Genomic DNA, 25546 nt, shown 5'->3' with positions numbered 1-25546 from the left:
AATTATGATTGATAACAATTAAAGTAGAAAAACTCACAAAGGAATGAGAATTTCAATATTAGAGACCCCTACCTCAATCTAAGCCAAAAGCCCCAATTTGTGCCCTAGATCCCAAACCTCGTAGAGTGCATCAAACACAAAATTGTTCCGATCAACTTATAGATCTCGTCGTGGGCTTCAATTTGCCGCAACAAGAGGAGTGCGGGGACAACCGCGTTCCGCGGACGAAAAATTCGGACGAAGTGCCCTCACCATTTCTGTGCACCCCAGAAGAGGTTGATACTATCCTTAAGAAATAGATCCAACACAGAGATATCAGGCTGCCCGAGATTACCCGCGAACCCACTCGGGAAAAGATGGCCCATCCTAAGTACTGCTTGTATCAGAGGCACACGCGGTACCCCAAAAAAATAAATTTAATATAGGAGCCCTAGCAGCAAGCTACTGTGATGTTCTTTTCCCCTCAGAAATTAAATTTAATATCATGTAGGCCATTAGCCCACGTATTAGATATTAAATTGATAAGAACAGATATTACGCTTAATCTTAGCCAAAAGGCCAAGAAAGGTATACTAATAATATACAATAACGTTAAGCACTTAGCACGTAATTATATAAGCAGTTGAACAATTAAACATGCCTTTCAAATAATTAAACACCTTAACACATAAACATATAAGCATGCAATTGCCTAAATAATTAAGCAAGTAACAAATAACTTGACTTCCCGTGCAACCCTAGGTCTCTACCCGTCGTCCAAATGGTATTCGAACCATCGCTCTGATACCAAATTTGTAATAACCCAAATCCACTGGATCCGGATCATTAATCGGTCCCAACTTGGTTTCTCAGATGGTGGATACAATATGGACCCATCCCAGAAATCCTTCCCCTTACCCTTGCAGACCAAGTCAAATATTTTCATACAGTTTACAAAGTCAACAGGCACAAATCCCAGTTCCCTATTCTTCTTCTATTTTGCTGCAAGTATAAAGTCCCTTGGATATTCAAATGGCAATATGATATTCAAGACAATGTAGCTATCCGAAACCATTATGTAAAATGGTGGGATACCTTCAAAATTGACAGAATTATTGGATATGCTATCTAACATATATGCCGATGCTGGAAGGTGGAAAGATGTGGAAAAAATGAGAGTACTTATGAAGAATCATGGACTGGTTAAAACACCTGGATTCAGTTTAGTTGAAGTAAAAGGTAGGGTTCATGTATTTTTGGTTGGATATAGGGAGCATCCTAAACATGAGAAGATATACAGGTATTTGGAAGAATTATATGTGAAGCTGCAGGAAGTTGGGTATGTACCCAATATGATGTCAGTTCTTCATCCATTCTGTAACTACGGAATATAATTGACATCAGCTCCTCCTAACGAATCGTAAATACAGTACAACGAATCCTAATGTGGGTTCTAAGTTTTAAGAGACGCAACGCGGAAGTCATATAATGAAAGACACTCCTAAGGACACTTGAATCTAGAGTGCTCTGATACCAACTGTGATACCCCCGGATTTCTGAATGCGGGTTGGCCAAGCCCACGCCTGATTACCTGAGGATATAAAAAACAAATCGGTAATAATCGAACACAAAGTATAAAATAGATAAAAAAGAATAAATAAATTCCTGAAAGAAAACTAAAATGATAATCTATTAATTGAAACCTCAAAATAAACTTTCATAAATAATAAAATATTCAATACAATTAATCATTCAAAGTATTGAATAGAAATTGATGTAGTCTCGAGACAGAGGTCCCTCTCAACTCTTGGGATAAAGGCATTCTCTGTTACACACGCAAAAAAAAAAAAAAAAAAAAAATCAAATTCAAATTAAATTCAAATTCTCTTATATATATATATATATATATATATATATATATACTTTCTAAAATTATAAATTTCCTTATAAACAAATATGTATTCACTTTCTTAAATAATAAGTTTTCCATAGAAATATTTTTAAAATACAAAGTTTCTTAGAATATAAGAATTCCCTTAGCAATATTTTAAACTCCATAAATAAATTAACTTTGGAATGCAATATAAAATTAAGGTAACCATGTCTCACGGATGTGTAGTGACAGGGCGCGAGCCCGGCATGGTGCTAAGATGATGTGTCACGAGCTGGGGGTCTAACCCTGGCATTTCGCTGTAAGTCCAAGTGAAGATGTCTGAAAATTCTTTCAAAAGACAAATGAGACTATCTCGTAATGACGAGTCTAGTAGCGAGGAGACGAAAGTAGTCCGCGGCTCTTGCCTGGCGAAGGCGAGCCAAAAGCGACTTTTTAAAAGTCAATCCAAACAAATTCTTTGAAAAATGTCGAATGTTATAGGGTAGAATAGAACTTTGCCTAGAAAAAGAAAAAAGAAAAAAAAAAATTTGTTTAGAACTGCTATATTTCAAGGACTTTTTAAAGTAGAAAACTCTTCGGATCCAACTTTGATCAGTTTCAAAATAAGCATGTTGAGTAGGTCAAGCGTCATGGGTTACAGGACTAATGAGGGCTCTGGTCCATGGACCCATGTATATATAGGCAAAATAAAAATAAGAAAAAAGGAAATAATAAATCATTTTCCATCTCTAAATCAAATTTCTCAATTCTAATAGGACTCCAATATCAACTTGGGCTATTGGTGAGAATCCTTTGGACTTACTATTTTCTTGGCTCCTATAAATTAATAATTGGTCCAGTCCATTTAACCATGGACCCGATTCAATTTCCTAAAACACCCTCATATTCCAAGTCCAAAAACCACTATTACCTTCCACCACAATCATCTCCACCTTTCACCACCACCACTACTACCACTGCCTTCCACCACCACCGACAATATCCATGTTGTAGGGCATGAAATCCCAAATCTTGTCCCATACTTGAATCCAGCTTAACTTGAATTTAAGCTAATCAGATTCAGAGATATGTGATGATGTTTTCTTATATATGAGTAGGTGGGACTGAGGCTTTCAGAGGATAGGCAGAAGTTCCCTCCAAACAACATAATTCACATGTTGGCAGGTGTAAGGTTTCTATGGCTGGGCTGGACAGGCTTCAACGGTGAGGATTGTACTAGAGAGCAATTGTACAGATCATCGAGGGGAATGGGATTAAAAGCCGAAAGCTAACGAGTCATCTTAATGGAAACCCAACCTAGCTGACTAGAGATCCCAAGATCTAGGTTCAAAGGGACAACATAAATTCTGAATGACTCACCAGAAGCACTGGAAAGATATAAATCTTCTACCCATTTCTATGATGAGAACTCAATATCTCTTTTAGACACATTATTTAAAAAGTGATTGTAGGAATACCACATGAATTTCTAGAGTGCTCAAGATGGATACATTAAATAACTTAGCACTTATGTGTGTCTTTTTGTGTATTATATTCCCAAAAAAAAAAAAAAAAAAAAAAAAAAAAAAAAAAAAAAAGAAGAAGAAATGATATAGCACGCTCTCTGCTAAAGAAACTATAAAACCAAAGAGAAAAAGGCTTATCAACTTAAAAAAAAAAAGGCTTAACAACTTAAAGACTTGCTTATCCAGGAAAAAAATAAATAAATAAAAACTTGCTCACATCCCAAGAATATAGGTTCCAAAAACAGAGATGATTAGATGAAGATGTATCATGATATCAAGAGTATTTATCTTTGTGATACTAACTTATAATTAATCAATTTATCTATCATATTCATCAAACAAGTAAGATAAAAACTAAAATAGATGTGAATGACTGAATGTGATTCATGTAAAAAAAAAAAAAAAACTAGGGTTTTGAGTTTCCAAGGTGTATAAAAATTTTTATATTTTACCTGCAAATCAAATGGGGAATCAATAGCAAAACAAATTGGGTATCCCTCCTTCCAATTTTGTCGCAAACGATATGAAGATTTAACAATTAAAACCTGAGCATAATGATATACATAGCAGCATAACCATGGTCACTTGAAAATGAAGCCTTAAAAAAGGAAAAAGAATTAGCTAAAGAATAGGCCTCCACTGACTTAATTTTCCAAAATGAATCATTGAAAGTTATTATTAAAGATCAAATTGAGACTTTAGTGAAATTCACAAAAGGTAGAGAGAATTTGGACCTCATACTTGGAAAGCAAAGAAATGTTTATGCTAAGGATGAACTAAGAAATGGTAAAATAGTAATACTCAAACATAGATTAAAATTTCATTCTGGTTTTTTCAAAATCCTTCTCTTCTGTGAGAGAAATCTATTCTTCAATTTTTTATTTATTCCTCTCCCAAAACCAGAGGAACTACTACAAAAGAAAGTAAAGGAAACACAATATAAAACAAAAACTGAATAACTATTTTGTTACTCTGACTCTACTTCCTAGTCATTGGATTTAATGACATCATGCCCAAAACCAGTACTACTGCTAGCCTCTCCTTTGTTCTTCTTTCGTCGTCGTTTCCTTTTCCCCTCTCCTAAATAAACATATATACACACAAGTACTTCATATTAAACATTATAATGTACATGATCAAATGCATACATGCATATGACATATCTAGTGTTTTTAGTGTACAAACCTTGTTCTGGTACCATTTGGGTGTATATCCCTGGATACCCCAACCTGAAACTCCAAAGCATGAGTTCGACAATCGGCATAACTCTTCTGCCTACTCTGGGCAGTACGCATGCTATCCCGAATAAGAGCGATCTTCTCAGAAGTATCCTTAATGAACTCTGGACCCAAGAATCTGCTCTCACCAACCTCCATCCAACAAACAGGAGATCGACACGGTCGGCCGTACAATGCTTCAAATGGTCCCATCCCAATAATCTTCTAGAAACTATTGTTATATACAAACTCCACAAGCGACAAATAATCCTCCCAGTGGCCCTTGAACTCAAGAACACACGACTAAAGCATATCCTGCATAATCTGATTAACCCTCTCAGTCTGACCATCTATCTGAGGATGATAAACAGTGCTGAGATGCAACTTTGTACCCAAAGCTTACTGAAAACTCTTCCAAAATCCTGACACAAAGCTCGAATCCCAACTGCGATACCCCTCGATTCTAGAGCCACGGGTGATCAAGTCCGAGCATAGATCTGAGGAATACAGGACAATCAATATGTAAACAAGCAGGAATACAAACTGAAATAAGAATAAATTAATACGCTGAACAAAAATCTAAATATAAAAATCTTCCAAACAAAATATTATAAATTTATTTAATTTAATTTAATTTTCCAATCTTACAACTCGGGAATCCATCTAGTGGACCCTAAACCAAAACCAGTTGAATGTTACCCCCCACAATTGCTCCAAGCACCATGGCATTTACCAAAATCCTACATATCTTTTGTGATGACCTTGTGGGCGGGTGTGCAGTGGGCGGGTGCAAGAGACACTGTCAGGCTACCACACTGGCAAGTTACGGGTGTACAGTCCCACATCGTCTGGGTAGAGGAAAGGTAAAGTGCTTATATATAAGTGTGTCACCTCCAATTGGTATGAGCCCTTTTGGGGTGAAGCTCAAGAGCAAAACCGTGCGGGCTCAAGCCCAAAGCGGACAATATCATACCATGTGGTGGAGTGGGTTATTACAAATGGTATCAGAGCCTGACCTAGCCGGAAATGTGCCGACGAGAACGTCGGGCCTCCAAGGGGGGTGAATTGTGATGAACTTGTGGACGGGTGTGCAGTGGGCGAGTACAAGAGACACTGTCAGGCTACCACACTAGCGAGCTACGGGTGCACAGTCCCACATCGCCTGGGTAGAGAAAAGGTAAAATGCTTATATGTAAGTGTGTCACCTCCAATTGGTATGAGACATTTTGGGGTGAAGCCCAAGAGCAAAACCGTGCAGGCTCAGACCCAAAACGGACAATATCATACCATGTGGCGGAGTGGGTCATTACATCTTTGTTGGAAACTGTTGACCTCAAGGATTTCATCCAATGACAATCTAGGTGTTTTGATGATAACAAACCATTAATGGTGTTTAAGGACTAATGTTTACATTGAGTGTTATATAGATTATTCACATTCAAAGAATGACCTCAATGAAGCACTAAAGATCATTCAAAGTATTCCATCATTCAAGATCACATCAAGGAAAGAAATGGATACAATGAAGACATGAAGTTGCAAGGAACAAAATGCAATATCCAAAGATAGCTTAGACTTCAATGAGCAATAAAGCAACTCAAAGGAAGAAAGAAAGCAATACTATCTCAAGCCTAAATGATCATGGACAATGCATGAAGAAAAAGGGTAGATAGGATGGTGAGTGTTTTGGATTCAATGTCAAAGTATTTATGAATCCATTTGAAGCTCATCTCTATAGAATCATGCATATTATCATCATTCACATATTCTTATATCCTTAGTAATAGACTTTGCATTTCATTCATAGATATTGTCATATGAAGTCTTTGCTAAGAAAGGGTTAGTTCAAGCTTGCATAAGCTTTGAAAGAACTCGCAACTTGAGCTAGAAATGCTAGGACCATGTACATTAATCATAAGATTTACTTTGATGTCTAGAAAGAAAAGGAAAAAGGCATTGAACTTAATAATTCATCTTTAGAGCCTTTGTTGCCATAATTTAGTAAATGACTCTAGGACACAATGAACTTGATATTTATCATCCTTATATGTCCCTAGACTCTTAGAAATAGGTCTTGAACTAAATTGAACCATTCATCAAAGTCCTAGGTGATAGAAAGATGGTTATCTCAAAAGAAGCAATTTTTAGCCCAGAAAATTTCCAGACCAACCTATGCTAAAACTGCTATAACTATTTTTGTAGTTGGAATTTTTAAGTAAGGCTAGGTGCATTAGAAAGCTGACTTCGATCTCTTGAGTTTAGACTCAAATTTCACCTAAAAAGGATTTGAATTGAATGAGATATGAGCATTACAAAATGCATATATCTGGTCTGTGAAAATTCTGACCAGGTTGCACTAAAACGACCATAACCATTTTTGTGGTTATAATTTTTGAGCAAGGACAGTGGATTTAGAAAGCTGACTTCAAGGCAATAAATTTAAACTTAAATTTCACCTCATTTGGAGTTTCATGGACTGAGTTATGTCCATTTGAAGTCATGCCGTTTTCTGTCAAAATCCAAAACAAGGTGTTGCCTCCATGAAAACTAAAGCAAGCACATTTTATCAATTGGAGCCGCCTCCCATTTTTATTGGAGCTGCCTCCCAATTATAGGAGCCGCCTCTTTGCACTCTAGTAGCCAAATTGTGTGTCGTAGAATGCATTTTGTGAATTGGAGCCGCTTCCCAGTTATTGGAGCTGCCTCCCATTTATTGGAGCCTCCTCCAATTTTTTGTAGAGCCGGCTCTTCTAAATTATTTGAATCTTTAACGGCACTTTTTTGCATTTAAGTCTTCCAACTACTTCTAACAGACATATTAAGCTACGACTGTCTATATAAGGAAGGCTCATTTTGCTGAAGCAAAAACACCACCATTTTTTAGAGACATAATATTACATTTCAAGAGAGCTTTTGTTCTCTCATCTTCTTCTCTCTCATTTCACGCTTATTCTATTTTTTAGAGATTCTAGTAAAAGATCAAAAGGGCTTTTGCTCTTGCTTTAATCTTCATAGAGTTTTTGCTCTATTATTCACTTGAGAGATTATAAAAGCTTACATTCTTCACTTATATCATCCTCTCTCATTCATATCATTTATAGAGTTTGAGCTTCACTTATATTCATATATACTCTAGTTGAGAGCTAAAGTTTGTACATCAATCTTTGAGAGATATTTCTTGTGAGCTTGCACTTGTATATCTATCTTGAGAGAGATTCAATCTTGTATTTCAATTACAATCTTTTCTACAAACTTGTAAGGGTTGGTGTGACCCAAAAGAAGCCTAGGAGAAGGGTGTTCTCCTAGCAAGGAAAAGAAGCAAGGTCTTGCTTCATGTAAAGGTTTGCTCTCCACCCGCAAGAAGAAGCTATATTGGATTGGGAAGTCTCAAGAGGGATCTTGAGCCGAGGAGTAGGAGTTTCCGAACCTCACAAAAATCGCCGTGTTGTAGTTTGCAATTTCTCTTCCCTTATCTCTCTTATAATTATGCTTTAATTGCTTATTTCATATCTTGATCTCATATCTTGATTATTGCATAATTACTTAAATTGTTGAATAGAAATTGTATTTCTATATATTGCGAAAATTATCCATTGTTTGGCATTGACTCTATTCACCCTCCTCTAGAGTCAATTCTTGGGCAACAATTGGTATCAGAGCCTAACTCTATTTAAAGGACTTAATCGTCTTAGAGTACGATCATGGCCAACAATGGTAGTATCACACACTTAAAAGGACAATCCAATGATCAACCTCCTTGTTTTGATGGAAATGATTATATCTATTGGAAAATTAGAATGAAAGCCTTTCTAAAAAATATTGATATTGATTTATGGAAAGTTATTGAAATTGGTGATCATATCCCAACCAAAGTTATTGAAGGGAATGAAAATCCTAAATCAAAAAGTGAATGGGATGAAAATGATCATAGATTAGTTCAATGTAATGCTTTAGCCACATGTTATCTTTACTGTGCATTAAGCAAAAATGAGTTCAACAAAATTATCTTTTGTAAAACGGCTAAAGAAATTTGGAACTCACTTGAATTAGCATATGGAGGATCAATTCGTGGTAAGGAATCATATATGCCTATGCTTATTGAAAAAGACGTGTCTTCCATCATAAATGAAAATGAATCAAGTAGTGAGATGCATTCTAGTTCTACTAACATTACTAATCATTTGAACTTTCTTAGTATAACTTACTCTTATTCCTATAGTGAAGAAAATGAAGCAATGCAAAAGAAGAGTATAGACCTCCAAGTTTCTAGCAAAGAAGTAAGTAGCATAAAAGAGGTGGTTAATCTTTGTCTCATGGCTGACAAAGATGAGGTAAATTCTAACCATGATGATTTTGATGTAAATATTTCCTATAATGAGTTAGTGGATGAGCACAATGAATTACTTGATGCATTTAAAGAATTACAAGGTGTGTTAGAAAACATGCTTGTGAAATGTGCTTCCTTTAAAAAGGAAAACCATGATCTCCTTCAAAGACATGAAAAAGTTCAAATGGAAAATGACTTTTTGAAAAAGGAAAATCATCATCTTGTGCAAAAATTAGAAAAGATTCAAATTGAAAATGAGTCATTGAAAAATGAAATGAAATGTGTATTTTCTAAAGAATCTTCATCAATTGATCCTATTTCCGAAAATGAGTCTTTAAAGAAAATAATTAATGATCAAAATGACATGTTAGCAAAGCTTACCAAAGAAAAAGAGAATTTGAGTACTATACTTAGAAATCAAAGAGATGTCTTTTTCAAAAATGAGATACAATATGATCCTCACACTAAAGATGCATGTTTGTTAAGAATAAAAAGGCCTTTGTATGATGATTTTGTCAAGAGTGGTACCCAAACCTCTAAATGCAATTATTGTAAAAGATTAGGACATATGATTCATGATTGTTTATATAGAAAGAAATTGAGGTCAAAGAAGATTTGGGTTCCAAAAGGAACTTATGTTCCATTGCCTAACTCATATGGACCCAAGAAACTTTGGGTACCAAAAGAAGAATATGCAACCCTTTCTTATAGGGTTACTTAAGGGCATCATTTAAGGATTATGAAGGAAGCATCACTCTTAGGAACAACTTCAAGGGCAAGGACAAGTGGATTCTCAAGTTGGTGCCTAGAGCACAAAAGAAATATCATGCCAAGAATTTCTCAATCACAAAATGGAAAGGATGCATCACTCTGAGAAACTACCACCAAGCTAATGAAGTTAGTAACATGGGTAACTAATTCCTTTCTCATTAATATGCTTTTATATGAAGAATTCAATCATGAAATTCTAAGCATGATGCTCTTGATATGCTACTTGTTCCTAATAGATATAAAAATGTCTATGTATCGATATTTTGCATAAAAGTAGTTTGTTTTGGTATATGAGTTATGAACATGCTAACATAAAATGATTCTCCATCTTTCAAATGATCTTTAGATTAACTTTGCCAAATCTTTGTGAAAGATTTATTGGAAGATATGTCATCAAATGAAAGCATACATTATCTAATGTAGACCATCAATGCTATTTCATGTGAACCTTATCAAATGTATTAAAGTGGCAATGTATAAAAAGTCATCTATATGCTTTTATGATCTTAAATGTTTTATCTATACTTAATTGTGTCACTTCCATGCATATAGAAATGAGATTGTTCAACTTGAAAAGGTTTAGATGGTCTTGAGAAATGATAAATCATATAGGTCCTATCTTGAATACCTAGAGGAACAAATCTCATTGGAAGAGCCATCTCATTAAAAATTAAGAATGAGAACTTATAATGCCTTCCTAAGAGTTGAAGTGTTTACCACCATCCAAGTGATCATTTATTGGAGAACATTCTATATGTGCTTGATAAAGATCTGATTCTCTCTTAAAGTTGTAAACTTTTATCTATGTTTCTTTTCATTCACATCATGATAGTTAACATGTGTCATCATTGGCAACTAAGCTAGAATATCTCTCCAAGTCTTCAACCTTGAAGAAGGAATTGAATGAATGACTTTGTGCACATGTGACTATGATTAAAGGAACAAAAATGCTATATGTTTTTGCATGAAATGATTTTTATCAAATGCATTTTTAAGTAACTTTAAATTCAAAGGTCTCTAAAAATAAACCACACGGATTTAAATTGTACTACATGTTTAAAATGATCTCTAGCCTATGTGTTTAAAAATAAGCTCCTAGAGCTCCTTTCAAAAGGCTTTGTGGTTTTCTAAAGAATGATGGCTTTTGAAACAAACTTAATATCTTCATATATTATAGCTTTCAAAACCATTGCTGAAAATATATTGATTGCACTTAAATTTTATCCTTGAATCAACATTCATAATTTACGGAAAGATGTTTACCACTAGCATGCAAAATGATTTAACTTAGCATGTTGAGTAAACATGAATTCTTCTAAGGATTAAAACTCCTTAAGTATCATAAAAATAAAATTCATATATCTATTTGACAATTTAGTCTTGGGAATAAGTTATTCAAATAACAATTTGTTCTAGCTTAGATGACTAATGTGATAATTCAAGTGTAATATGCATTTCTAAAAATCCTATTCAGCATTCAAGGACAAAGCATATAGAAATTAGATACCATTTTCTTAGGGATCATGTTTCTAAGGGCAACATTGATCTTATATTTGTAAATACTGGAAAATAATTTGGCTGACATCTTCACAAAACCACTCCAAGAGGATAGATTTTGTTTGCTTAGAAGGGAAATTGGAATGATCACAGAGCAGAATATCATGCAATGAAGTAGCAGTAGCAGAGCCGGCTCTAATCTAATTAAGAGCCGCCTCTACAGAGAATAAGAGCCAGATCAACTCATTCAAGAGCAGCCTCTCCAACCTGCATCCAAGAAAATCACAATTTCATGCTCTCGGCATCTCTAGAGCCGGATCAACAAATTTCATGAGCCGGATCCCTAAAACCTGCATCCAATTTCTTTGTCTCGGGATCTCTCAAAGACTCAAAAGAGCCGGCTCCAAAATCAAGAGCCGGCTCCAATTCCACATGAGCCGGCTCCAATCCATTGTCCCTCATTTTAATACCTCAGCAGTAGGCTTTTTTTTAAATAAACCATCTTCATTCCAGAGAGCATTTTGGCTAAGCAACATTTCATCTTTCTTGGGCATCTTCACAAGTAAGTTTCTTTCATCAAATTTCCTTTAAAGTTCTTGTGTTCTAGTTTTTTAGATGAACCTTCAGTGATTAATTTTTGAAATTCATCACTTTTAATCCATCATTCACTAAACCTTGGTACACACTGTAGCTTTTCTCTCTCACATGTAAAAGACTCATTCTAATGAGAATTTCTTAATCTATGGTTTCAATTACCTTTTGAAAATTCCAAATTTCTAGTATTTATGCAGAAACTACCATGTGTCTTTTGTTTAATCTATTAATTCAGTATATATAGATCAAATTTTAGAGACATATTGCATAAAGTTTATTATCAAACCCCATCTGTTTTGAATTTATCTTTGAATAAGTTATAAACATGTGTTGTTTATGGTTCATTTGGGCAGTGTGTTGCAAGGTTCTATTGAATTTATATGCTTTTGTGATTCTAATTGCGTATCTACATTTTATTGGTATCACTTCTTGCATATATGAAATGAGGTTTTTCAGACTTAAAAATGTTTATATGGACTTGAGATAATGAGAAATCAAATAAGTCCTCTGTTAAGATCCTTAAGGATAAAATCTTCTTTGAAGAGCCATTTCATGAGAAGTAAGAATAGGAATTTATAATGCATTCCTTAAAATTGTTGAAGTTTTCATCACTTTAATCAATCATTGGTGAATATTCTATAATGGCTTGCTAGAGAAACTAATTTTTTTGTTATGTTTTTTTTTTTTACTTTGCTCTTATACTATGAAAATCTACATCATAGCAGGTATTATGGGTCATTCTTGATAACAATTGGCATAATTATGACTATCCTTAGGCATAATTATTTATTATGATAATCTCATCATGATACTCATCTTAAAATGTTTATATGAAGATTTTCATAAAAAGTGGCTTGTTTGGATTATGTGATTTGAATTTGCTAGCATGATTCAACTCTCTATCTTATCACGTTATGTCATTGCTTCATTGTTCCATTAGTTGGACAATCATTGAATAATATATGATGGGAGCATGTTCATAGGGGGAGATTATCAATAATCTCTTATGTATAAACATTACATGTTATACTAAGCTTAAAGGACTTATCTTGTTTTTTGTTAAACATGTCTTAAAATGACTTATTGGTCATTATATTCATTCCTATGAACTTTCATGATTTTGATGATATTTCCCTCTTTCTTGAGGATATCAAATGTGAAGAAATATATTAGGGTTGAAGTAGTCTTGAGTTCTAAAATTTACCTCTAAAAGGTTGTTTGCCTTTAGGCTTATTCTAGTTTATGCTTCATTTTTGTTTCATGTTTGATTATGTATACTTTTGTATATGACATGAACCTTAAATGATGATTCGAACTCATGTTGTCAATGAAATTGGCCTCTTATGATATAATTGCTTATATGTTTCATCCTAAAACATATTATAGTAACAACTACTATTGCCAATTCTTGATTATCATTACGTCACCATGTCAATTCTCTATGCTAAATGATCAATACTAAAAGAAGATGTCTTGACCTCCCACCTTTTTGAGATGCCAAAGGGGGAGAGAAATGTGATGTGTTAAATGATCTAAAATGATTTATGATATATCAAGCATGCCATTTTATAACATTATGTTTAATGAATGCACTTTGATAGGGGGAGCATTTTTCAAATGCTACTCCATTTGCTTATGAACACATCAATGTTTTGTCATCATCAAAAAGGGGGAGATTGTTGACCTTAAGGATTTCATCCAATGACAATCTAGGTGTTTTGATGATAACAAACCATTAATGGTGTTTAAGGACTAATGTTTACATTGAGTGTTATATAAATTATTCACATTCAAAGAATGACCTCAATGAAGCACTAAAGATCATTCAAAGTATTCCATTATTCAAGATCACATCAAGGAAAGAAATTGATACAATGAAGACATGAAGTTGCAAGGAACAAAATACAATGTCCAAAGATAGCTTGGACTTCAATGAGCAATAAAGCAACTCAAAGGAAGAAAGAAAGCAATACTACCTCAAGCCTAAACGATCATGGACAATACATGAAGAAAATGGGTAGATAGGATGATGAGTGTTTTGGATTCAATGTCAAAGTATTTATGAATCCATTTGAAGCTCATCTCTATAGGATCATGCATATTATCATCATTCACATATTCTTATATCCTTAGTAATAGACTTTGCACTTCATAGACATTGCACTTCATTCATAGATATTGTCATATGAAGTCTTTGCTAAGAAAGGGTTAGTTTAAGCTTGCATAAGCTTTGAAAGAACTCGCAACTTGAGCAAGGAATGCTAGGACCATGCACATTAATCATAAGATTTACTTTGGTGTCTAGAAAGAAAAGGAAAAGGCATTGAACTTAATAGTTCATCTTTAGAGCCTTTGTTGCCATAATTTAGTAAATGACTCTAGGACACAATGAACTTGATATTTATCATCCTTATATGTCCCTAGACTCTTAGAAATAGGTCTTGAACTAAATTGAACCATTCATCAAAGTCCTAGGTGCTAGAAAGATGGTTATCTCAAAAGAAGCAATTTTCAGCCCAGAAAATTTCCAGACCAGCCTATGCTAAAACTGCTATAACTATTTTTGTAGTTGGAATTTTTAAGTAAGGCTAGGTGCATTAGAAAGCTGACTTCGATCTCTTGAGTTTAGACTCAAATTTCACCTAAAAAGGATTTGAATTGAATGAGATATAAGCATTACAAAATGCATATATCTGGTCTGCGAAAATTCTGACCAGGTTGTACTAAAACGACCATAACCATTTCTGTGGTTATAATTTTTGAGCAAGGACAGTGGATTTAGAAAGCTGACTTCAAGGCAATAAATTTAGACTTAAATTTCACCTCATTTGGAGTTTCATGGACTGAGTTATGTCCATTTGAAGTCATGTCATTTTCCGTCAAAATCCAAAACAAGGTGTTGCCTCCATGAAAACTAAAGCAAGCACATTTTATCAATTGGAGCTGCCTCCCATTTTTATTGGAGCTGCCTCCCAATTATAGGAGCCGCCTTTTTGCACTCCAGTAGCCAAATTGTGTGTCGTAGAATGCATTTTGTGAATTGGAGCCGCTTCCCAGTTATTGGAGCCGCCTCCCATTTATTGGAGCCTCCTCCAATTTTTTGTAGAGCCGGCTCTTCTAAATTATTTGAATCTTCAACGGCACTTTTCTGCATTTAAGTCTTCCAACTACTTCTAACAGACATATTAAGCTACGGCTGTCTATATAAGGAAGGCTCATTTTGCTGAAGCAAAAACACCACCATTTTTTAGAGACATAATATTACATTTCAAGAGAGCTTTTGTTCTCTCATCTTCTTCTCTCTCATTTCACGCTTATTCTATTTTTGAGAGATTCTAGTAAAAGATCAAAAGGGCTTTTGCTCTTGCTTTAATCTTCATAGAGTTTTTGCTCTATTATTCACTTGAGAGATTATAAAAGCTTACATTCTTCACTTATATCATCTTCTCTCATTCATATCATTTGTAGAGTTTGAGCTTCACTTATATTCATATATACTCTAGTTAAGAGCTAAAGTTTGTACATCAATCTTTGAGAGATATTTCTTGTGAGCTTACACTTGTATATCTATCTTGAGAGAGATTCAATCTTGTATTTCAATTACAATCTTTTCTACAAACTTGTAAGGGTTGGTGTGACCCAAAAGAAGCCTAGGAGAAGGGTGTTCTCCTAGTAAGGAAAAGAAGCAAGGTCTTGCTTCATGTAAAGGTTTGCTCTCCACCCGCAAAGAGAAGCTATATTGGATTGGGAAGTCTCAAGAGGGATCTTGAGCCGAAGAGTAGGAGTTTCCGAACCTCGCAAAAATCGCCGTGTTGTAGTTTGTAATTTCTCTTCCCTTATCTCTCTTATAATTATGCTTTAAATGCTTATTCCATATCTTGATCTCATATCTTGATTATTGCATAATTACTTAAATTGTTGAATAGAAATTGTATTTCTATATATTGCGAAAATTATCCATTGTTTGGCATTGACTCTATTCACCCCTCCTCTAGAGTCAATTCTTGGGCAACAGAAACAATTGGTGGATTTGGGCTCCACATAGTGAGGAATTGAAAAGGCGTGTGGGGGATGTTTGTCGATATGGGTTAGTGTTAAGATTTGGGTTAGGATTAAAGTTAGGGCTAGGATTTGATATGGGTGGGAAGAGGATTGAAAGGACTAGGTTTTGTATTGAAGCCGCTAATTGAGCATTGTGTAGGGTTTCAGGCTTTTGTAGGGACGTCGGCGGTGAGTGCAATGACAGGAGATGGCCGGCCGATCCGGTGCGGCGCGGTGCACCCACAAGCGATGCACTCGGATCATTGGCCATATGATCAAATGATGGCGGCTGGAAGTTATCGGGTACAGCACACATAAGGTGCACCTCCAATTAACTGGCGCGTGAGGACCACGCGCCAGATCTAATCAGCGCCACATGGCGTGGCACGCGCTGCCACTCTCTCCTGGCATGTACAAGCGCATGCAGGAGCATTATGGCGCGTGGGACGCGCGTGGACCTCACTAGGGTGCTCGTGAAAGCTGCTGGGACAAGTTTTTGTCTTCGCTACATTGTGACCCTAGTGATTGGTGGCGACGAGTTGTGAGAGAACTTCCATTTCTTTGACAAAGGTTGGGACCTAGTTGGTCTTTGGTGGCGATGTGGAGTTGCCACAGAAAAGGAGATTCGAGGATCGGACTATGAGAGAGAAAAAATTGATGAAGAAGAAAAGAAAGAGGACCCATGTGAGATTTGAGGAAATGAGTGCTGAGAATTGCATAGAATTCAAATTGGGAACCTTAGATGAAATTTTAATCATCTAACATATAGCAATTTAATTACGCTTTGGCAAATCAATCATGTCATTATAAATATATTTATTTATATATTAACAATTCAACCATGCCTCCTTTAAGTATATTTAATTATATATTGGCAATTCAACTATGCCTCTGTAAATATATTTATTTATACATTGGCAATTCAACTATGCCTCTACAAGTATATTTATGTATACTTTTAAATTAACAACTCATCCATAATTCTTATGTATGTAAATAGGCATCGAAGAAAAACCCTAATCAAACTATTACCATAAATAGAAACCCTAAAATCAAATAATAATAATAGTAAAAGTCAAAATCTCTAATTCTATCTTTCCTTCCCACGTCTCCAATAATAGGCATGGGCCGTATGGACTTCAAGCTCTCGGGTTAGGCCCGGTTCTTCATCATTCCTTTCCTGTTAAGAAGAACTCTACTCCAGAGAGTAAATGCACAAGTATATCTCCAAAAAGAAACTCACATTGGGTTTAGGGATAATCAGGCTCGAAAATGTTATATTTAATTGTTAACTTTTTTTTAGCTTGAAGAATTTTGTGTATAATAGAATTTATTTTAATTGGTAATTTATTTTATTATTTAGTATATTATTTTATTTTTTTTTACAAAAAATTGTTTGTTAATATAATGGTTTAGATTACACTGAGGTAAATATTAACCTCTGATTCTGTTGTGAGTTGCTCTGATTCTATTGAGAGCTGCTAGCCCCTTTACTTTTCTGTTCTGCCCTACACTCCTTCTGTTTCTGAAAGGCAATGTTATTATTCTCCTCTATCGCCATGACACATTCCACCACTTTAGCATAAGTGTCATAACGATGACCCACCACAAACTTCTTCACATGAGAGATCAACCCTCGCTCAAACTTTCTAACCTTGTGTAACTCATTCGCAACAATGTGAGGAGTGAATCAGGATAGCTCTGTAAACTTCCTCTCATACTCACAGACTGACATATCATTATTCTGTTCCAGCTGCATGAACTCAGTTGCCTTCTTCTCCTTCACTGATTGTGGAAAGTATTTGTTATTAAACTGAGTTTTTAAGTCATCCCAGGTCATAGCTGCAATGTCCACAACCATCCTGGTCTCTAACTGCCACCACTGGTGCGCCTCACCAGATAAAAGAAATGCACCAATCTTCCTTTTATGCACCTCAGTGCAGTCCATCATCTCAAAATACTTTTCCATATCTTCAATCCACTTCTCAGCATCAAGTGGATCGGTAGCTCTAACAAATTCAACAGCCTCCAATTTGCATATATCTCTGATAAATCCAATCATAGGATTCAGAGTATGAGGTGCATCCTCTAACTGAACATCGTCATAGTCAACACCACCACGACCGGCACCTCCCTAACCTCTGCCTCTAGCAAGTCGTCCTCTGCCTCTTCCAGTTCCTGACATCCTATTTTCAATAAAGAGTGTCAATGATAAGTCTCACAAGTAATTTATACTTTACACTGGGCATGGTAAGAGTGCGGATAATTCATATAAGTATATGCTCCTATTGTTACTGTCATTTCTCTTAGCCAGGTAATTCTTAACCTAGGCTCTGATACCAAACTGTTGCACCCCAAATTTTAACACAAAGACTATTTGTTTTGTATGCATCCATTATAAAATATAACTATAATGAATCTCCATCATCCAAACTATTAAACATGAGTGTCTGACAAACATATATCAAGTTCATAAATAGAGGTGAAATTCCCTCTAACATAACAAAACATCTATGATCACTGAATCAACTCGATAAAGTTTCATAAAACATTAACTTTATTACAATAATCATAATAAAGGAAAACCGAGCTGAAATAAATCAATGCGCAACGAGCTAAAATCCGTCCCCGTCATGTGTCTCCATCATGTTCGTACTTTACGAGTACCTGAAATGTGATAATGGGGTGAGCTCACAATCTCAGCAAGAAATGCTAAACACAATAATCGTTCAGCAAACTAACCTTACCTTGTATTCCCATATATATAAGCAACTCAATAAATGCATTAATTAAATATGCATATCCCAGTTAATTATGAACTCTACAATAACCATCATTTATTTTTAATAAATTCACATATCTCACATACGACCCGGGCTCCCATCCAATAAAGTGGTGTGAATCGTATAGTCTCTGACTACCGAAAACACACGTGTGGCTGGATTGTAAGTCTACTCCCAGATGATCCCTGATCACGTCCACACAATAAGAGCTCATTAGACCCATGGCCATAATAAAATAGTAGTGCACTCCCAATTAGGCAGGTCTCTGACCATACCCAAAAGTCATCATAGGTTACTCCCTGACTACCCCTCCAACTAATCCAAACTCATCCATTAATTATTAATTATGGTAAAATATGAAAGACATTATTATAATAATAATTAATGCACCCAAATACCCTTTTAATTAATTTTTTTTTATTTTTTTTTTAAAAAAAACATTACACTAAAGACCCAACTAGTGAGAGTATAAAAATTCTTAACACAACCTAACATTAGGAATAAGTCCCTGTAAAATTATAGTTTTCCCATACTCTCCATTATAGTACTGAAAAAAAATAATTTGTATATATATATCATATTTTAAATTGGTAAAACTACCTCACCATCATTTCAAAATCAGCAAGCCCTTACAATTTAAGCTTATAACATTTAAATCCAATTTTCTGAAAAGGTATCATAATTATTGAAAAATTAATAATATTTTCCTCCAATTTCTCTAACTTTTAAATACTAACAAAATATATAAAAATAATAATTAATTAAATGATTTAAAGCAAAAACAACTTGTTCCAAATTTCACTACCAGTCACTATTGATCACTGTTCCAACTTAAATCCCATTGTTTCCACTATTATATCATGTCTTCATTCATACATTCACCCATCTAGTTTATTAAACTAGAATTTCCAAAGAAAGTATAAAAGTTAATGGACCTACCACACAATTCATGTCCTCAATTTACATCTAATTCCCAACTGATTTAGTAAACTAAAACAAATACAACTGACATTCTGTGCCTTGATTCGGTTCATCAATAAAGTCATGGTATCAAGTAGTTACGTACCAGGATTACATTTATATACAAATAATACATACACAAAGCTTATATATATATATATATATATATATCCAAACCATCTGTTCCTACGTTTCTAGTTACTTATTTACATAATGGAATAGGAAGAGTTATATATATATAAATATATCCAAACCATCTGTTCCTACGTTTCTAGTTACTTATTTACATAATGGAATAGGAAGAGTTCAAAGATAAGATTTATATTTACTCAGTGACTATTAATTAAATCTGATAATAAAAATAATCAGTCAAGAATTTTAGGAATGGATTATAAAGGTTATAGATTATAATAAGTCCAATTTATACATCCAAAGCTAAACATAAAGTGATCAAATATGAATTCGACATACACTTCACACACATACACGTCACATATAAATCCCCTAATCTAAGTTATAACAGTACAATTACAATTGGGTTCTATGATCAATCATACCCATAAGGAAACAAATTTTGCAAATCTATGCATATAAGTTCACTAAGAAATTAATATATCCAAGTTACGAATATATATAAAATTACAAAGGTATAATTAATTCTTCCTTCTTTCGCGAATTCACGCTTATCGTTCCTTCCCTCGGCTACTGCAGAAAGACATGATGTCAGATCACTCTCTCTGGTCCTTTCCTCTATTGCACTGAAGAGTTATAGAGATATAGGGAGTCAGGTGAGATAATATAGCTAAATTATTTAACCAACTCTATCACAATATCTTGTTTAAATCCATACAGAGATAACAATTAAATTAATAAATATATGTATATGATATATATTTTTTTACACGGGTCTTACATGTTGGCTTTCTGTCTCTCTCTTGTTTGTAACATTGTTTGCTTTTGCTTGGTTAATAAAAGTTGGACGCAAAAAATATATATATACGGAATCTGAGCAAGTGCCAAATGAGAATTGTCTATTGCATTCATGTAACATTTCATCCTTTTCTCCTCCTTCAGAACAAACAGGCGAGTAAAGAAAAATCATTTTCATACATTGAAGAATTGCATCTTTCTGCTTTTCTTAAGCAAATTAGAAAAAGAAAAATCCCCTATTCATTGTTGAGAACCTCTGTAAGTTACCTCATGTTTTGTAGGTGATTGATTTTACATTGTGGAAGCTTGGCTTTTGATCCTTGAAATATACCTGGATTTAGAGAATCCTTGTTATATTCTATTTTAGCTTGGGAATTAAAACAATGCTGTTATATTCTATAATATTCAAATCAAAGGATATATTTAGGGTAAAGTGCAAAACACCCCCTTACACTATAAGTTTTATGCACAATACATCCCTTTATATATATATATATATATATATTTTAATGTTTGCAAGTTATGTTTGCAAGTCAGTCTCTAATTTTCAAAATACTCTTCTCTGACTACTTTTTGACAAATATATATATATATATATATATATATATATATATTAAAATCCAAATTTACCCTTTTCCATTCCCACGCTGCCCATCTCAGATCAGCCACGAACCCAGCATGTGACCAGGGGGTGAATGCCCCCTTGGATTTTTAATATTTTTATTTTATATCCTAATTTTAAAAAAATTTATGAAAATGGCCTCCCTAAATTACAAATCACCCCCATTGATTTTTTTTTTTTTTCATTTGATATTTTAATTTTTTTAAAATTTATGAAAAAAAACCCTATTAAAATTATAAAAATGAACCAATCATTTGTACCCATAAATTAAAAAGCCGCCCCCATAAAATTTCCTTGTCCATCACTGTATCAGATTATGTGTATAAAACCCGGCCCCTTCCCCAACCCTTTTTCTTGTACACCCTCCTCTCTCCCTCCCCTCTCTCATTGGCTGAAACACATTAACCTTCAGTTCCGGAAAGCCAAGTAGTTACAAGGGATTTAATTGTGAAAAGATATGGTTAAATAACAATGAGACAGCCCGAGATGACGATGACAATGCATTGCATTTTTATGTGGTAGCTAGCACGTGGCGTGACACACCGGAGTTGTTCCAAGGAAAAAAATAAAAAAAATTGTCTTTCTTATTACTATTGAAGAATCATTTTCTATATAAACCACACTTTGAAGCTGGCCTAGCCCACACCTTCGCAACTCTCCCTGATATTAGTAGTAAGAAATCAATATCAATCATCCATGGAAAGCTTTGTCCCATTACTCTCTCTGGCTCTTGCTGCCATCTTTCCACTCTCACCATCTTCGCTTTTACTCGCCGATTCGATGGCAGCATTAAACTGCCACTCTCAGTTCTTGAAGTGAGTAATGGGGTTTGGTTTTGTTTGGGGATCTGGTAACTAAAAGTTCAGGTTTTGGGGGTCAATTTTGTGTTTGGAATTTGATTAAACAATTAAGAGGAAATAATTGGTGCATTTCGACAAGAAAGGCAATACTTTGACCAAATCCTGGTTTACCAGTGATAGGAGCAGCGGGTCGCCGTTGAAAGGAAAAAAAATAGGGAAAAGGAAAAGAAGAGACAGCGACCTGGTTTGCCGATGAAAGGAGCAGCGGGTCGCTGAAGACCACTGCATGGTCCAGCGATCTTACCGGAGAAAAGGAAAAGACGGCAGCGACCGAGCTTGGTTGCTGTCGGTGGCATAGCTTCTTCGCCAACAACAGGATGCTGCCGGCGGTACTGAAGAAGAAAGAAAAAAAAAGGGAAATAGTAAAGAAGAGAGCAAAGGTGGCTACGTGGGAGAAGTACGTAGTCATACGTACGTGTGTAATAATAGGTCATTTAAAAATTGGACAAACTCGTCATTTTACAATGGCTATAATTTTTTTTTTTTTTTTTTTTTGATGAGGACATTAGAATCATTTTAAGAAATTTTTGCACCAAATTAAAAAACCCGAACTGTTTTCAAAAGATATATAAAAATGGGTAGATGGTTAACCAAATAAACGAATTTGCGCTTGAATTTTCTGCAATCATCTCAATTATTTAGAATATATATAGTAATATAAGAGAGGGGCAGGTTTGTCATATACCTACTTTTTATCCTTTGAAGATGAACACCTATATAATTCGTTTTTTAAGTCAAAATATATTTCTCATTGCAACTCTTAAAGCTATATTTTTATTTATTTATTAAAATTTAGAACTTTAAAAATAAAAATCCTTAAAATTTAAAAATTTTCTTTTAAATATACTTGTAGAGATCAAGTATGAGATCCATTGAATCGCAAATGAGTTTGGTGGTGGTGGAGGCTTGTTTGGTTGTAGCGCTCTCTCCCGATATGCTATCCTCACATCATGGCTTTTCCTGGGCTAGTTGGGCCTTGATGTTGGGTTTGTGGACTTTCTTGCCCATACTTGTAGATCTTTTTATCTTTTTTATAATGGGTTAAGTACAGAAAATACTCTTAAAAATATGTTTAAAGTGCATATCACACACTCAAGTGCCAAAAACACCTCTAAAGTTTCAATTTAGTGCAAATAGATTCCTATAACAAATTTAAACTCTAAGTTAACTAAATTACACTTACTGAATCATTTTATAAAATATATAATAATTTTGTAAAATGAGCGAAAATGACACTATTGGAGGATACCCCTATTGTGTAAAAAACACCCCTAAAGTTTTAATCTGATACAAATAGATCCCTCTGACTAATTTAAACCCTAAGTTAACTAAATTACCCTTAGTCAAACATTTTATAAAATATATAAAAATAAATAATTTTATTAAAACAAACCGTAATATACAAGTAAATAATTTTATATAAAAATGAACGAAAATGACATTATTGGAGGACGCCGGCAATGGACAAGTAAAGAAAAAAATAAAAAAAAACAAAAATAAAAGTATAAAAGAAAAGTAAAGATAAAAATAAAAAATAAAAATAAAAAACAAAAATAAAGTGCAAACTAAAGAAAACAAAAAAATTTCAAACTCCGAAAATCAATGCACACTGATATTGAGATTTTTTTTTTTTTTTCATTAAAAAAAAAAAATTAGTAGAAAAGAGTAAACTGGAATCTCAAAAAATTCAAATCCTTGTTCTAAAAATTCTCAAAGTTAAAAAAATAAAAATAAAAATGTTTGGAGATATATATAGAGAAAAAAGTTTCAAAAAAAATAATAACAAGGTAATGTGCACATAACACCCCTATACTATGAGATTAGGAGCATATATATCCCATTGAGCATTTTCGAAAAAATAAAAGGGCAAAACGGGTATTACAACACTAATTTATGTCAGAGGGGTATTTTTCAATAATGTGAAAATATTAGAGGTATTTTTTGCACATTTTTTTTAAATAGGGGGTAAAATTGTTACGCAGATTATACTTTAGGGGTGTTTTTGTTATAGTGTTTCTCAATTTCATCATAATACTTTATTTGAGGTGAAGCTATGAACAGATCCTTCTTCGAGGCGGAGCACGTATGTGAAGACATATTTTGATCATGTGTTGATTACGTGAAGAATTGGGGTGTTCAAAGTTGTAAATTTTGGCATATATTTCGCTACTGCCAAAGTTAAACCGATTCAAATGGTGCTTAACCTGTTCAATATGCACGTATAATGTTCTGGCTTTGGCAACTGCCAAAGTTGAACTTGTTTAACTGGGGCTGTAGCGGTTCAACTTGGACAATGAGTTATTGGAAGCTACGAGAAACAGTTTCCTAATTATTTTCGGAAGATTTAGGAAAGAAGTTGTACATCTATTTTAGAGTTGGAGACTGATATAGTAACTCCTTGTAGGCAAATTAATATTTGTCTAACAAGGATTTAAGTTTGAAGACTCTATAAATAAATATGGGTATGAGAGAGAAAATTGTAGAGAGAAAAAGAGAGTTGAGATTGTGAGAGAGAAAATAATGTGTAATCAAGTTTTTGAAGTAAAATTAGTTGTTCTTTGCCCATAGTCTAGGCAATTTGACAAGCTACATAAATCTCTTTTTTTGCTTATATGTGATTTTTTATCTATTATATTTGCCAATTGTGTATGTGAAACCCTAACAACTAGTATCAGAACCATGGCGACAACTATTACAGATTGAAGTACGTGGTCGAGAAGTTTGATGGAAGAAAGAACTTTAGTCTTTGGTAAGTTCGGATGCGGGATTTACTGATTTAGCGTAGTCTAGAAAATGCTTTGGGTAAGCAACCAGCAAAGACGGAAGATGCAGATTGGGCGAAGATCAACTTGAAGGTAATGAGTGCAATTCGATTAACATTGACGAATGATATTGTGTATGATGTGATAAAAGAAGATTCAGCAGCGGACATATGAAAGAAGTTAGAGAATTTGTATATGGGAAAGAATCTCACCAACAGGTTAGTTTTAAAGCAACAATTGTATTCTTCAAGAGAAAGAGATAGGGTAAGCCTTTAAGAACATCTTGGTGAGTTCAACAAAATTATTTGTGATTTGTCTAACATTGATATCAAGTTAAGTGATGAGGATAAAACAATTATTTTGTTAACGTCAGTACACTCTACCCATAAGCATTTATTTAATAATTTGCTTTATGGGAGAGACACCATCTCGGTGGAACAAGTTAAGAGTGTTTTGTTCTCTAATGAAAAGTTGAATGATGAAGAGAGTCGTGATGCTCAGACTCAAGTTCTTATTACTTAAGAGAATAAGAGATTTAGAGCTTCAAGAAACCTTGTGCCATTGTCAGAGAAAAGATGCTACAAGTGTGGAAGAAAGGGGCATATTCAGTGGTATTGTCCAGAAAGAAAGAAGAGTACATCCGCTGTTGTTGTTTTGTCTGAAGAAACGAAAGAAAAGAATGATAATGATGAGGCATTATCAATCATTAATAATAAGGGAGAAGCTAATGAATTGATATTTGATTCTGCTTGTTTATTTCATGTGTGCCCTTATAAAGAATGGTTTGCTACCTACAAACCTATA

At 34.2% G+C, this 25546-nt stretch overlaps 1 pseudogene; it reads right to left on the bottom strand.

The window, feature by feature from the left end:
* Window positions 1–392: 392 nt before the first annotated feature.
* LOC132287233 (U2 spliceosomal RNA) lies at window positions 393–571 on the bottom strand (annotated as a pseudogene).
* Between the last annotated feature and the right edge of the window lie 24975 nt (window positions 572–25546).

Source organism: Cornus florida, unplaced genomic scaffold (genome assembly GCF_030987335.1).
Source record: "Cornus florida cultivar Cherokee Brave unplaced genomic scaffold, ASM3098733v1 CherokeeBrave_3.0.0_Hap2_Chr11, whole genome shotgun sequence".
In the NCBI taxonomy this organism is placed as follows: Eukaryota; Viridiplantae; Streptophyta; class Magnoliopsida; order Cornales; family Cornaceae; genus Cornus; species Cornus florida.
Note: the sequence above shows the minus strand (reverse complement) of the source record. Positions and strands in the feature narration are given on the sequence as shown.